The following is a 15673-nucleotide window of genomic DNA, read 5'->3' on the forward strand; positions in this document are numbered from 1 at the left end:
CGGTGATCGGAAACCCAAGTGGCAGCTAAGAGCCGGGTGGCAAGGCAAAAGTGGCCCTGGGGCTCAAATGGAGGGAGGCGACAGTGGAGCCCCACCCCCTGAGCAGTCAGGCCATCGACGAGAGGATCAGGCGAAACCTGGGGATAACAGGGGTCCCCGCCCCATGTGCAGCCCGCTCCGTGTGCAGCGACGCCATCGGGGCAGAGCTCAGGCTGAACAAGGGAATGACAGGACCCCCCCCACCCCCGCCCCATGTGCAGCCCGCTCCATGTGTGGCCAGGCCATCGGCAGAGCTCAGGCAGAACATGGGGATAACAGAGGGCCCACCCTGTGTGCAGCCCGCTCTGTGTTCAGCCCTTCCTGAGTGCAGCCCCAGCCATCCAAGGGGCTCAGAGGGAACATGGCGATGGTGTTGGCCCCGCCCCCTGTGCGCCCAGGCCGTGGGAGTTGGGCTCAGGAGGCTCCACCAGCAAAGTGGGACTGGGGATTGGAGAATGGGCGCAAGGCAGACCTCCTGGTCCCTCCCCCCAGCCGAGCTGCCAGTTAATCCCTCTGGATGCATCATATCCAACCTCCAAAGGATCCGAGGGGCAGGATCAACCTTCGTTCCATAGTTGAGGAAATTGACCAATAAACACAGGTGTCTCATGCCTCAGTGTCAACTCCCACAGAAATCTCTGGGTAATGACTCAGATTCGATATCTAAGGGTATATTTTCTTCTGTTTTCATGTTTAATTCAGCCCCAAGAATCAATAATACAATAAAGAATAAAATGAGTTCAGGGGGCTCAGCATTGTATTCCCAGGGCCTTTGGTCTCACACAAACCGCAGAGCTCAGCTATCCTGAGATGAAAGGAAAGGAAAGAGAAACTTGAAAGGTTTCCCAGCTCAGTCACAGAGACATCTCACAACCACATATTAAGGACATGGCATTAACTTAGGATTGGAAAGGACACAAATGGAATAGGATATGGAGCCACTTGGAGTGAGCAGGCCAGCTGGGGGGCAGTTGGGGGCAAGAAGGCCAGCAGAGGGTGGGGGCAGTTAGGGGCAAGCAGGCCAGCAGGGGGTGGGGGCAGTTAGGGGCAAGCAGGCAGGCAGGGGGTGTAGTTGGGGTGAGCACACTGGTACAGTGCCGGGAGCCGGTCCATCCTTGCTGTTTCAAGGGACCTAGCATATATGGCATACGGTTCTTAATATGTTTGCTCACCTTCTTGGCACTGTGTTTTAACCAAGGTCTCCTCTCTGAGAAAGGTTGTTTCCCCAGGTAGGGATTTTCCCCTGAAGTTAGGGAGGGAATAAAACCCCTCAACTAAGTGCCAGGCTGGTAATTAATCACTTTAACTACGAACAATCATGCTTAAGCTACATAATCTTTACTCCCTGGAATGGAGATAAGAAACGCCCTAACCTTTGAAATAGAGATTGATAGGATTGGAATCAACTGGTATAAATACAGATGTAAGAAGACAGAACCAAGAGAGACAGAACCTAGGCACAGAACCTACACAGAACGTTCTCTAGAGACAGAAGAACTTCACTGGAGAGAACATGGCAAAAGATCCTGGACAGAAACTGGCCTCAGAACCTAGAGACAGAACCTAGCGAGAGAACATGGCAAAAGATCCTGGACTGAACCTGACTACAGAAATTGGCAAGAGAACCTGACTAGAACCTGGTGACTGAACCTGGCTGGAGAACCTGGTCAGAACCTGGCTGGAGAACCTAGCAAGGGAACTTGGCTACAGAACCTGGCTGGAGAACCTGGAGAAACTGGCTGAAAAACCTAGCAAGACAACATGGACACAGAACCTGGCTGGAGATCCTAAGCAGAACCTCTCTGGAGATCCAGACCAGAACTTGGCTGGAGATCCTGGCTGGAGATCCTGGCTAGGCTGCTGATCAACTGAACGCTGTCTCCGTGTCATTCCTTCTTCGCCGACTCCGTCTACACCTTGGGGACTCCTGGACCCGCTGGGGCTGGACCCCGGCATCTGGCGCCCGAACAGGGACCCCTAGGTAAGCGCCCCACACTTGGGACGGATAGGACTCCACCGTAGGAAGAGGGTGGATAGTCTTCGCCAACTCCGTCCACACCTTTGGGAACTCCTGGAACAGGATTCCCCTAGGTAAGCAACCTCCCATTGAGAACCCCACACTCGGGACGGATAGGACTCCACCAGGGTACTGCAGACCCCCCTACAGAGGATAAGTAGGGTAAGAAGGTGGATAGTACAGAACTCAGATTGAGAAGATGTGCCATACTGAGTCCAAAGAAAGAAGACTCTGTATTGATTCTTAGATTGAGAAGATGTGCCATACTGAGTCCAAAGAAAGAAGACTCTGTATTGATCTTTAGATTAAGAAGATGTGCCATACTTAGTCTAAAGAAATAAGACTCTGTATTGATCTTTTAACACATATGCTTGCTAGCAGAGGAATTAAGGTTACTCCAGTCAGAGGGAACGTTTTATACAAGAAATATGTCCATGCTTTTCTGAAGAAGGAAAGGTAAATGTAAAGGCATGGGAGAAGGTAGGCCCAAGGAGCCTTATCCTTAACCCCACTGCAGCCTTTCTACCCTGGGAAAGTGCAGGATTGGCAAGCTCTCCCTGGGATGATAGATCAGGACTCAGGTAATAGCGGAAAGCACCAATCCTACTCTTAAAATGGATATAAGAGAGCATTTCAGGTTTTTCTTTTTAATGCCTACCTTTAAAAAATAAAAAAGGGGGAATTTGCCGGGAGCCGGTCCATCCTTGCTGTTTCAAGGGACCTAGCATATATGGCATACAGTTCTTAATATGTTTGCTCACCTTCTTGGCGCTGTGTTTTAACCAAGGTCTCCTCTCTGAGAAAGGTTGTTTCCCCAGGTAGGGATTTTCCCCTGAAGTTAGGGAGGGAATAAAACCCCTCAACTAAGTGCCAGGCCGGTAATTAATCACTTTAACTACGAACAATCATGCTTAAGCTACATAATCTTTACTCCCTGGAATGGAGATAAGAAACGCCCTAACCTTTGAAATAGAGATTGATAGGATTGGAATCAACTGGTATAAATACAGATGTAAGAAGACAGAACCAAGAGAGACAGAACCTAGGCACAGAACCTACACAGAACGTTCTCTAGAGACAGAAGAACTTCGCTGGAGAGAACATGGCAAAAGATCCTGGACAGAAACTGGCCTCAGAACCTAGAGACAGAACCTAGCGAGAGAACATGGCAAAAGATCCTGGACTGAACCTGACTACAGAAATTGGCAAGAGAACCTGACTAGAACCTGGTGACTGAACCTGGCTGGAGAACCTGGACAGAACCTGGCTGGAGAACCTAGCAAGGGAACTTGGCTACAGAACCTGGCTGGAGAACCTGGAGAACCTGGCTAAAAAAACCTAGCAAGACAACATGGACACAGAACCTGGCTGGAGATCCTAAGCAGAACCTCTCTGGAGATCCAGACCAGAACTTGGCTGGAGATCCTGGCTGGAGATCCTGGCTAGGCTGCTGATCAACTGAACGCTGTCTCCGTGTCATTCCTTCTTCGCCGACTCCGTCTACACCTTTGGGGACCCCTGGACCCGCTGGGGCTGGACCCCGGCAGTACAGGGGGCAGTTGGGGCTGATCAGGCTGGTGGGGGGGGGGCGGCATTTGGGGGCGAGTAGGCTGGTGGCGGGGGGAAGTTGGGGGCAAGCAGGCTGGAAGGCAGAGTGGTTAGGGGTACCAGGCAGGCAGGCAGGTGAGTGGTTAAGAGCCAGCAGTCCCAGATTGTGAGAGGGATGTCCGACTGCCAGCTTAGGCCCCATCCCTGTAAACCAGCACTAGGACATCCTTCCAGGGGTCCCAGATTGGAGAGGGTGCAGGCTGGGCTGAGGGACACTCCCCCCGGCCCCCGAGTGCACAAATTTTTGTGCACTGGGCCACAAGTATGCATATATACATCTATATCTATATCTATATCTATATCTATATCTATATCTATATCTATATCTAATCTATATCTATATCTATATCTAATCTATATCTATATCTATCTATACCCATGGGAGAATAGGCACATTGATTTTATCCTTAAGGAGTCACTGAATGTTCCCACATCCTACTTCCTGACCACCACCTGCAGGCTAGCCCTTGGTGCGGAAGGAGAAGTCCGTGGACACAGTGACCAAGACCCCAAGGAGGGCCTGGTTCTCTGAGTGCACAGTCAGCACTTCCTTCCAGGAGAAGCCCCACAGACCGGGGCTTCACCTCTTGCCCTTTGTATGTGCAGACACCTCCCATATGCAAAGGCCCTCACAGCCACCAGACACACACACAGTGGGCGCCCACTTATATTCAGGACTTCCTGACCCTGGAGAATACTTTCTGGGGACAAGGACCTCACCTGCAAGACATGACTCCCATGTGGCTCTTCCTCTTCCTGCTGTCAGCTCCCAGATGTGAGTAACTCAGGGCTTAGACGTGAGGAGATGGGGACCCTGCATCTGAGCCCAGGACTCACTGTGTTCTCTCTGTCCCAGGTGTCCTGTCCCAGGTGCAGCTGCAGGAGTCGGGCCCAGGACTGGTGAAGCCCTCGCAGACCCTCTCCCTCACCTGTGCTGTCTCTGGATTCTCCATCACAACCAGTGGTTCCTACTGGATCTGGATACGCCAGCCCCTGGGGAAGGGGCTGGAGTGGATTGGGGACATAAGTCATGATCGAAACACTAACTACAGGCCCTCCCTCAAGAGCTGAACCTCCATCTCCAGAGACACGTCCAAGAACCAGTTCTTCCTGCAGCTGAGCTCTGTGACCACCGAGGACACGGCCATGTATTACTGTGCCACAGACACAGTGAGGGGAAGTCAGTGTGAGACCAGTCACTAACCTCCCTGAGGAGACAGCAAGGCTGGGCTGCAGGGAGTGTCCTGAACTCCAGAGGGCGCTCAGAACCAGAAAGGGGCCAGGACCAGGAGCAGGTGGAGAGTTGAGCAAAGATACCATTTCCTGGTCCATCTTAAATTAGTTTTGCTCTGAGGCTCAGCCACAAAGCTCACAGAAAGCCCTGTCCTGTGTGTATTTTAGGGATTGTATTTGTGAACAAAAAGGGGGCTCTGTTGTAAATCTGACAAAACTCAGTGACTGACAGGACCCTCACAGGAGGCTCTGATCACACATCCTACCTGTGCAGTCCTGGGGGTGGGCACGCCCCAGGCCTATGACTTCTTTACTAAAAGGCTCATCTTTGCCTTAAGCATCCCCGTCCATTGTTCCAGTGCATCTGGGTTAACACACCTTTGACATCAGCATGACCACCCTCAGGAGAGCACGTCTTGGCCATCTGTGTGTCCACTTTGGAGACATTCCTATGAGGCCCTTTGCCCTTTTTTTAATTGTGTTGTTGTCTCCCTTTTGTTAAGTTGTATGAGTCCCTATACATTTTGAAGATTAACCCCTTGTCTGACGTACCCCTGCTGTTGCACATGGTAAGAGTTCTTTCTTTCTCACAGCTGCATAGCATTCATGGGGTAGATGTACCACGGTTTTTTGTATCCAATCATCTGCTGTCAGGCACGTAGGCTGTTTCCAAAGCTTAGCTGTTCTAAATTGCACTTTTATGAGCATAGGGGTGCATGCATTCTCTCTGATGAGTTTTTGGGTTTCTTTGGATGTATTCCTAGAAGTGGGATCACTGGGTGAGATAGGAGTTCCATTTTTAATTTTTTGAGGAAACTCTGTACTGTTTTCCATAATGACTCTTCCAGTCTGTATTGCTAATGGACCAAATTAACTGATGAACAAAAATAGACTCAGAGACATAGAAGCATGAAAAGACTATGGAACCTCAGAGGGAAGCCAGGGGAGGTTTGACGGGAGGAGATCAACCAATGAACATGTCTGTATATATGCAATCCCGTGGACACAGACAATGGGGTGGTGGGGGTCTGGGGAGGGAATGAGAGCGAGAGGGAAGAGGATAATGGGGAGCAGGGGGACCTATGCAATACCATCAAAAATAAAGATTAGAGAGAGAGAGAAAGAGAGAGAGAGAGAAAGATAGAGAGAACCTCCTGTATACTGTCATGGCATCCAGTCCCCGTCTTGCTCTCTCCCACTTTCATGTCACTCATCACCTTCCCTCCTAAACTTCAAATGCACAAACGCAGCTACAAATGGTTATTCTAGGGAGCATTTGAGGTCTTGCTTCCCCACAGTTTTCATCATTTTGGCTCTAATAAAATCTTATAAAATATTCTCTACAAGTTAGGACATTTTTTACACCAAAATATTGTCTTTTCTTCATTTACAACATACGTTCATACACGTGTTTTCTCCGTGTGGAGTGGGACATTCACACAATTATTAAAAACCTGCTACCTGGGCAGGATAGTTAGTTCTACAGAGTTCACACCCTTTGGTATAGGCACTATGCGCCAACCACTGAGCCCCACCAGCCAGGGTGCATGTGATAATGATGGAAATTCTCCCACTTTGAGGGGCTGGGAAAACAGCGCTTTTGCACCCGAACAGTAGGAAGTTGAGTGAAATCTGTGGTTTTGTGAGGCAGCTGTGTCCTTTTGTCAAGGACAGCAGATTAGAGATGGACACTGCAGGCAGAGGGTCCCCTGCCTCCTCACATGTAGAGGTTTGAGTTTTTATAGGAGCATGAATAGAATGTGGGGAACCGGATAGAATTGTAGGACATAGTCATCCTGCTCTGTTCACCATGATTGTTTATTCTGATTGGAGAAGGCGCCTTCTAGCCTGACTGGCAGCCACACTGGGATCTGGGAGCTCACCTGGAAGTGCAGGCCCTCCTCCCCATTTGGAGCTGCCCATCATCCTGGAGAAGAACAACTTTCCTGCAGGAACCATCTCACCAGCCCTTGAAGGTCCCAGCCCTCTGCTCCCTGTCACCTGCCCTTTTGGCAGAGCCTTTGGCTACTTCCCACGTAATCTTCTATCCTTTCACTCAGTATAAGCAGCTGGCTTATAGGGGCTGCAGAGCAGGTTTTTGTGGGTGACGTACTGCTCCCCCATATTGCCCGCAGTATTGGAATGAATGTTCATATAGGATTCATCCCTCCCTCTGCCTATTTGGCTGAAGTAGAGAGAGGCAGCAGGGGCCATGGATTGTCTGATTACATATTTGTGTGTGTAAGATGTGATTGGGGACAACAAGGAGAATCTTTCAGTCTCAAAATAAAAGCATCATCCAATGCAAATTCTTATTCCCAAACCCCAGAAAGGCGACATGGCCTATGGCGGGTGAGGAAAGCAAGAGGAAGCCCCATCCACGTGCCTCTAGGGGAGCACCCCTGGGTCCTCATCAAAACCCCAAGGAAGGAGGACTCTCAAACCTGGAAGCTGCCCCCAAAGGAATGGGGTCAGGGTGACGGGTCTCAGGAAAGGTAGGAGGGAGTGGGTCAAGGTTCTGCCACTCCCTGCGGGTGGGTTCTGGGAATCTCCTGGGTTCGCCACTAGGATGACGAGGTCAGACAAACAGCCCAGGGTCCCAGCTGCACTCTTATATGCAGACTCCATGCAAATGGGGCTCTCCTCCTGCTCATAAAAGGGGCCCTTGCCCTGCATGTTGGGGAGACACCCAGAACCTAAGCGCCTGAGACAGGACCCCAGCGGCTCCACCATGGACTTGGTGCCAAGCTGCGTTTTCCTCCTGATCATTTCTCAAGGTCGTTCTCAGGAGAGGGGAGCACTGAGACCTGTGCCTGTGCCTGTTGGTGCTTCCATGTGATTCTCAGTCCACCTTGTGTCTCTGTGTTTGCAGGTGTCCAATGTGAGGTGCAGCTGGTGGAGTCTGGGGGAGGCCTGGTGCAGCCTGGGGGGTCTCTGAGACTCTCCTGTGCAGCCTCTGGATTCACCTTCAGTAGCTACAACATGCACTGGGCCCGCCAGGCTCCAAGGAAGGGGCTGGAGTGGGTCGCATACATTAGTAGTCCTAGTGGTGGTACCACATACTACGCCTCCTCTGTGAAGGGCCGCTTCACCATCTCCAGAGACAATGCCAAGAATTCGCTGTCTCTGCAAATGAGCAGCCTGAGAGTCGAGGACACGGCTGTGTATTACTGTACAAGAGACACAGTGAGGGGAAGTCAGTGTGAGCCCAGACACTAACCTCCCTAAGGGAGACAGCATGGCTGGGCTGCAGGGAGCGTCCAGGACACCAGGGGGCGCTCAAGACCCACAGCACAGAGAACAGCCTCAGGAGCAGGGGCAGAGGGAGGTGGGAGGGAAGGGCCTTCCTGTTGGAAGCAGGGATTTCCTCTCAAGCTCTCAGCTGCCTCCAGGGACAGCTCTTCCTTCTCATGTTCTCACCGCAGACAACAGTGAAGAAGGGGCATTGTGTTTGCAGGTGACATGTGGGCAGGGAGTGAGACTCTCCTTCACCAAGTCTCTGTATTTCTATTTCTCTTTCTTCACAAAGAGACCATTCTCAGTGCTCTGGTCATCCTGGGTTTGGGCAACGTTCCCACCAAGAGGGACCCCAGCGCAGCCCAGGCCCCTGTGTGCTGACCTCAGGTCCTGCCCCCATCTTTCCCTCTGACAGGGCCCCCCTATCCCTGAGTTTCCCTTTCACAGGCCCACCTGGGCTACCACAGGACCTCCAGGACCTCCCACCACAGCTCTCCGTCCTCCCTACCACTCGCTTTCCTCCTGGTTCTCATTCACTCAGGTTGATGTGCAAAGCGACCTGAACATCTGGCTTCAATGATCACAAAACCTTTGGTCTGATTTGCTTTCTTTCCTCTGAAGGGGACCCTTGTGGCTACAGGTATGTCTCAGCAGATGGCTCAGGGTAATCCCCACGTCAGCACCCTTAGCTCCCTCGTCCCCACTCTAACCATCTGCAAAGTCTTCTCATATAAGGACACCCCAGGCCCAAGCAATGAGAACCCAGATATTCCTGAGGTCAGGGTCCAGCCATCACAGTCCCCTGAGAGTCAGGGCCTCCGGGGTCCCTCAGGAACCTGGGACAGGTTTCCTTCCTGGGAACTGGGAGTTGTGTGTGTGAGATTGTGAGTGTGCATGTGTGTGAGCACATGGTAATCTGTTTGGAATTCAGCCATGACACCTTTCTTCCTGGGACACATGACAGTAGTTTGGACCTCACCTGGAACCTGGAACTTGGGTTAATCTTCAGGCCAATGCTTTCTTTCCTGAAGGACTCCAGAGATGATGTGTGGCTATTTCAGGAAAGAGAGAGGCAAATGGAACTGGTGGACAATGAGGAAATCACAGCACAATGAACTGACGATCCCGGAGGTGTGCCTGCTCAGACGTGGTGAATTCTTGTCCATGGTAATTCCCCTCCAGGCTCAGGGTGGCTTTTCCCATGTTGCACATGGTCCATCCAGTGAATGGGCTTCAGGTCCTGGGGTCGCCCATCATGTACGGACACGGTGAGGGCACTGCCGAGGGCCCCATGCAGACCTGAGTAGGGATGGAGAGGGAGGACATGGTGCCTCTGAGATGAGCTGCTGATGGAGCAGGAAAGCCCAGCATGCCCTCCTGCTCCCTGGTTAGAACTAGGTCACATGTCCACATGGACACAGACCCTGATGGTGAAAACAAGTCGGAGCCACCAAGGCTGACCAGGTTTCTATGACATTAGATCCATCAGCTCCACTAACGGGCAGTTATCTGGGTGATTTATTCATTCTATAATAATGGACAGAGAAAAACAATACTCTTCATATAAAAATGACTTTTCTATATGTGTTCCTTCATATCAGTGTTTCACATCAAGACTTTTTATAATTAAACTAGAGGAGTAGTGCACAAAATTCGTCTATGGGTGGGGGGGGAAACGGGTGTCCATCAACACAGCCTACACCCTCTCTGATCTGGGACCCATTGGAGGATATCCCTTTCACAATCCAGGACTTCTGGTTCTTAACCACTCGCCAGCCTGCCTGCCTGATCGCCCCTAACTGCCTCTGTCTGCCGAACTGATCGCACACTTACTGCCCTTCCTGGCCAGCCTGGTCGCCCCCTAACTGCCCTCCCCTGATGGTCTGGTCACCCCTAATTGCCCTCCCCTGTCGTCCAGATCACCCCTAACCACCTCTTCCTCAGCCCCTGCCACCATGGCTTTGTCCAGAAGGAAGTCCAGAAAGAACGTCCAGAAGATGTCCAGTCTAATTAGCACATACCTAGTCAGGGCACATGCCCGAGTTGTGAGATCCATTTTCAATAATGACCATGAAGGACACAATAGATCAATGATTCTCTCTCATCATTGATGTTCCTATCTCTTCCTCATTCTCCCTTCCTCTCTGAAATCTATGAAATATATATTAAAATAATTAAATGAAAAGACTCTGGGTTTGATTCCTAGTCCCGCCAATTATGGGAGGCAACTGATAAATATTTCTGTCTCCCTTCAATGTCTCCCTTCTCTCCCATCTTTCTTCGATCAATGTTTCTCTCTCACATCAATGTTTCTCTCTCTGTCCTTCTCTCTCTCTCCTCTCCTTTCCCTCTAAAAATCAATGAACACATCCTTAGCTGAGGACAAAGAAAAGAAGATCCAGACTGGCTGGTGTGGCTCAGAGGTTGAGCTTCGACCCAGGACCCAAGAAGTCACTGGTTAGATTCCTGGTGAGGACACCTGATGGGGTTGAAGTCTCCATCCCCTGTGGGGGCCAAGCAGGAGGCAGCCAATCCATGATTCTCTCTCATGGATGTTTCTTTCTATATCTCTCTCCTCCTCTCTCTCTAAATATCATGAAAGTTATATATTTTTAAAAAGATCTGTATCTATATCTATCCGTAAATATATGTATATATACATCTATATCTATATTTATATCTATAACCTATATGTATATGTATATCATCTATATCTACATCTAAATCTATCTATAACTATGGGAGCTGATCCTCACTGATGCTATCCCTAAGGAGTCACAAATTGTTCCCACATCCTACTTCCTGACCCGCTCCTGCAGCATAGCCCCTGGTGTGGAAGGAGAGGTCCCTGGGCACGGTGACCAGGACCCCAAAGAGGGCCTGGTTGTCTGAGGGCACAGTCAGCACCTCCTTCAAGGAGAAGCCCCAGACACCAGGACCTACCTCACCTCTTGCCCTTTGCATGTGCAGACACCTCCCATATGCAAATGTCCACACAGCCACCAGACACACACACAGTTGGTGCCCACTTAAATGCAGGGCCTCCTCACCCTGGAGAACACTTTCTGGGGGACGAGGACCTCACCTGCAAGACATGACTCCCATGTGGCTCTTCCTCTTCCTGCTGTCAGCTCCCAGATGTGAGTGACTCAGGGCTTAGACGTTAGGAGATGGGGACCCTGCATCTGAGCCCAGGACTCACTGTGTTCTCTCTGTCCCAGGTGTCCTGTCCCAGGTGCAGCTGCAGGAGTCGGGCCCAGGACTGGTGAAGCCCTCGCAGACCCTCTCCCTCACCTGCTCTGTCTCTGGATTCTCCATCACAACCAGTGGTTACTACTGGAGCTGGATCCGCCAGCCCCCAGGGAAGGGGCTGGAGTGGATCGGGTACATACATAGTGGTGGGAGCACTTACTACAGCCCCTCCCTCAAGAGCCGATCCACCATCTCCAGAGACACGTCCAAGAACCAGTTCTCCCTGCAGCTGAGCTCCGTGACCACCGAGGACACGGCCGTGTATTACTGTGCGAGAGACACAGTGAGGGGAAGTCAGTGGGAGCCCAGACACTAACCTCCCTGCAGGAAAATCTCTAACCACCAGGGAGCGCTCAGGGTCCCTGAACACAAGGACCATCCAAGCAGCAGGTGCAGTTGGAGGTCTGGGCTGGTTCCTGCGTGGTTTCCTCTTCATGTCACAGTTTCCCTCAAGGAACCTCTGGATCCTGATTCTTCACTGATGTCGGAGTCTCTGAGCTACAAATTCTGTTGTAACGGGAGACAACTTTCTCCTGTGAACAACAGGTAGAAAGTCTCTTTCATGCACACTTGTGCCATAATGAGTTTTATCATCAAATCTTCAGACCCCTGTCACCTGAATCTAACAAGAGGCTCTAATGACCCAACAGTGCAGCTCCCCTGAATGCTGGACCATGGGACCAACATTTGTTTGAATCCAAAGCTGCAGAAGAAGGACCCACAGGGTGACAGTCCTGATCTTGTCCTCATGCTCACAGCACCCAGAGGAGTGGACACCATGCAGAAGCAGGGCACAGCAGCTGGTACAGATGTTCATGACACACACACACCCCAAGGGGACTTGGGATGGTTATTATGCTCCTGATTGAAACCCCTGAGAAGCACATGTAAGATCACTCAGCAAGTCAGACCTGCTTGGATGGAGACAGGAAAGTAGACGGCGCAGGGCTTTTATTTTGGTGAGGTGGTGGAGGAGGGAGAGGAATTCTGCTTCCAGGGACTTGTGTGGTTTCAATCTCCCAAAAACTTCTATAAAGAAAACTACTCCCTCCTCCCTGAAGCCTGGCACTACTTTTCCTGTGGCTCCTGCAGTCCCTTGCCCAGGTGAGCTGCCTCATGAACCACCTCCTCCTCAAGGCCCTGCCACCAGCTGGGCTGCCACCACCACCTCGCAGCTGCCCTCCTCTGTCAGTCCTCACATTGCCATGGGCCAGAGCAGGACTAAGTGCTTTAAGAGACCTCAGTTCTCCCTCCAGGGGACTGTCAGGCGCAGTTGGCAGCAGCTGAGAAAGGGACTGATCAAGAGGAGGCAGAGCTGCTGGGAAAGCTCCAGCCCCCAGTGCCCAGGTCCTCAGTGCACATGCTCAGGAGTGGCCCTGCCGGTGCAGCAGCCGCTGGTGCTCCTGGACCCGGGGCACCTAGTGGCCTTGACAAAAAAGACCCCAATTAGCAACAGCAATCTTGAGAAAGAAGAACAAAGGTGGAGGGATCACAATTCCAGACATAGAATTATACTCCAAAGCCATAGTAATCAAAACAGCCTGGTACTGGCACAAGAGCAGGCATATACATCAATGGAACAGAACAGAGAACCCACGAATCTACCCAAGACATTATGCTCAATTAATATTTGACAAAGGAGGCAAGAGCATACAATGGAGTCACAACAGTCCCTTCAATAAATATTGTTGGGATAGGTGGACAGATAAAAGTGCAAAAAAAAGAAACAATACACGAACATATACCATACACAGGATTAAACTCAAAATGGTTAAAAGACCTAAATGTGAGTAGGGAAACCATAAAAAACCTAGAAGAAACCAGAGGCAGCAAAATCTCAGACATCTCTCATAGCAATGTGTTTACAGATACATCTCCCAGGACAAAGGAAACTAAGGATAAAATAAACAAATGGGACTAAATAAAAATAAAAAAATGTCTGAACAGCAAAAGAAACCATCAACAAAATGAAAAGGGAGTCCACAGTACGGGAGAACATATTTGGTAAGGATCCATGTGATAAAAGGTTAATATCCAAAATGTATAAGAAACCCATACAACTTAACCAAAAAAGAGAAACAGGTCGACCAAGCCGGCAGGGGGGTTAGTGAGGGATGACCACACAACTGAACAAGCATGCTGCGTGGGGTGACCAGGCTGGCAAGGGCGTTAGTGAGGGATGACCAAACGACTGAACAGCAGGCTGCGAGGGCCGACCCGCTGGTGGGGGGGCCATGAGTGGTGATCAGGCCTGCAGGGGGGAAGTTGGGGCAGCCAGGCTGGCAGGCGGGGCAGTTAGGGACTGGGGGGAGGTAGGGCAGGTAGGAGCAACCAGGCAGGCAGGTAGGTGAGTGATTAAGAGCTAACAGTCTAGGATTATGAAAGGGATATCGGACTTCCGGTTTAGGCTCCAACCCCAGAATTGGGCCTAAACCTGCAGTCGGATATCCTGAGAAGGGTCCCAGATTGGAGAGGGTGCAGGTGGGGCTGAGGGGAACCCCCACACACACACACACTCATGCACAGATTTTGTGCACCAGACCTCTAGTAAAGGTATAATTTCAAGAAAAAAAGAATAAAGACTTGGTCTGTCAGCTTCCCACTGAACATGGTCCCTGTGTCACCCATCTTCTCTCAGGTGGGGTCAAGACCTCAGCTGTGAAATACTCTGCCTCATGAATATGCAAAAGAGAGGAGGTAGACCGGGTTAAATATGGGTAATCTGTGCCCTGAGGGCATCACCCACAGCCACACCCTCCCCTACAGAAGTGCTCACAGCACAGCCCTCAGCATGGACTGGAGCTGGAGAACCCTCCTCCTGGTGGCCATGGCGACAGGTAAGGGGCTCCCATCCTGGGTTAAGGAGGGGCCACATAGAGTCAAGGAGGATTCCACTCACTCCTGTCTCCTCCGCACAGGTGTCCACTCCCAGGTGCAGCTGGTGCAGTCTGGGGCTGAGGTGAGGAAGCCTGAGGCCTCCGTGAAGGTCTCCTGCAAGACTTCTGGATACACCTTCACCAGCTACTACATGCACTGGGTGCAACAGGCCCCGGGACAGGGGCTTGAGTGGGTGGGGAGGGTTAACCCAAGCAATGGAGACACAAACTATGCACAGAAGTTCCAAGGCAGAGTCTCCATGACCAGAGACACGTCCACAAGCACAGCCTACATGGACCTCAGCAGCCTGAGAGCCGAGGACACGGCCATGTATTACTGTGCGACACACAGTGAGGGGAAGTCAGTGTGAGCCCAGACACAAACCTTCCTGAGGAGACAGCAGGGTTGGGCTGCAGGGGGTGCTCAGAACACCAGGGGGAGCAAAGAGTGCAGCCCCAGAAGCAGGGGCAGAGGGAGGTGGGGAGGGAAGGGACTTCCTGTTGGGCACAGGGATTTCCCCTCAAGGTCTCAGCTGCCTCCAGGGATAGCTCCTGCTCTTTCTCTGAGGCTCTCATTTCCCGCTTTCTCACTGCAGACCCCAGAGGAGGAGGTAACACTACTGCTGGCAGAGGACATGTGGGCAGTGATGTGGACTCTCCTCACCGACACGATACCGTACATTGAAAACCCGAAGGACTCAACCAAAAACTACTAGATATAAGAAAATAATTCAGCAATGTAGAAGAATACAAAATTAACACCCAGAAATCAATGGTACTTTTATGCACCAATAATGAATTCTCAGAAAGGGACACCAAACCAACAATCCCATTTAGCAATGCATCAAAAAAATTATGATACTTAAGAATAAACTTAAGCAAGCAGGTAAAAGACTTGTACTCAGAAAAATACAGGATATTGAATAAAGAGATAGAGAAAGATATAAACAAGTGGAAAAATATACTGTGATCATGGACTGGTACAATTAACATCATTAAAATGTCTATATAACCCAAAGCACTCTACAAATTCAATGTAATCCCTATTAAAATTGCAACAGCATATTTCACAGATCTACAACAAATAATCCAAAAATTTATACGGAACCAAAAAAGACCCCAATTAGCCACAGCAATCTTGAGAAAAAAGAACAAAGGTGATTGGATCACAATACCAGATATCGAATTACACTCCAAAGCCATAGAAATCATAATAGCCTGGTACTAGCACAAGAACAGGTATATACATCAATGGAACATAACAGAGAAATCAGAAATCTACCCAATACATTATGCTCAATTAATATTTGACAAAGGAGGCAAGAGCATACAATGGAGTCACAACAGTCCCTTCAATAAATATTGTTGGGAAAATTAGACAGTTAAACATGTAAAAAAAACATATATGAAC

The 15673-nt window shown here is 50.3% G+C and overlaps 1 gene segment (V, D, J or C); it reads left to right on the top strand.

Moving 5' to 3' along the window:
• The first annotated feature begins 11207 nt into the window (after window positions 1-11207).
• On the top strand, window positions 11208-14978 carry LOC308530334 (immunoglobulin heavy variable 4-30-4-like). The segment is given in 5 exons: window positions 11208-11274; window positions 11356-11669; window positions 12090-12189; window positions 14305-14423; window positions 14859-14978.
• Window positions 14979-15673: the final 695 nt, after the last annotated feature.

Source organism: Myotis nattereri (genome assembly GCF_964212035.1).
Source record: "Myotis nattereri genome assembly, chromosome: 1".
Classification (NCBI taxonomy): domain Eukaryota; kingdom Metazoa; phylum Chordata; class Mammalia; order Chiroptera; family Vespertilionidae; genus Myotis; species Myotis nattereri.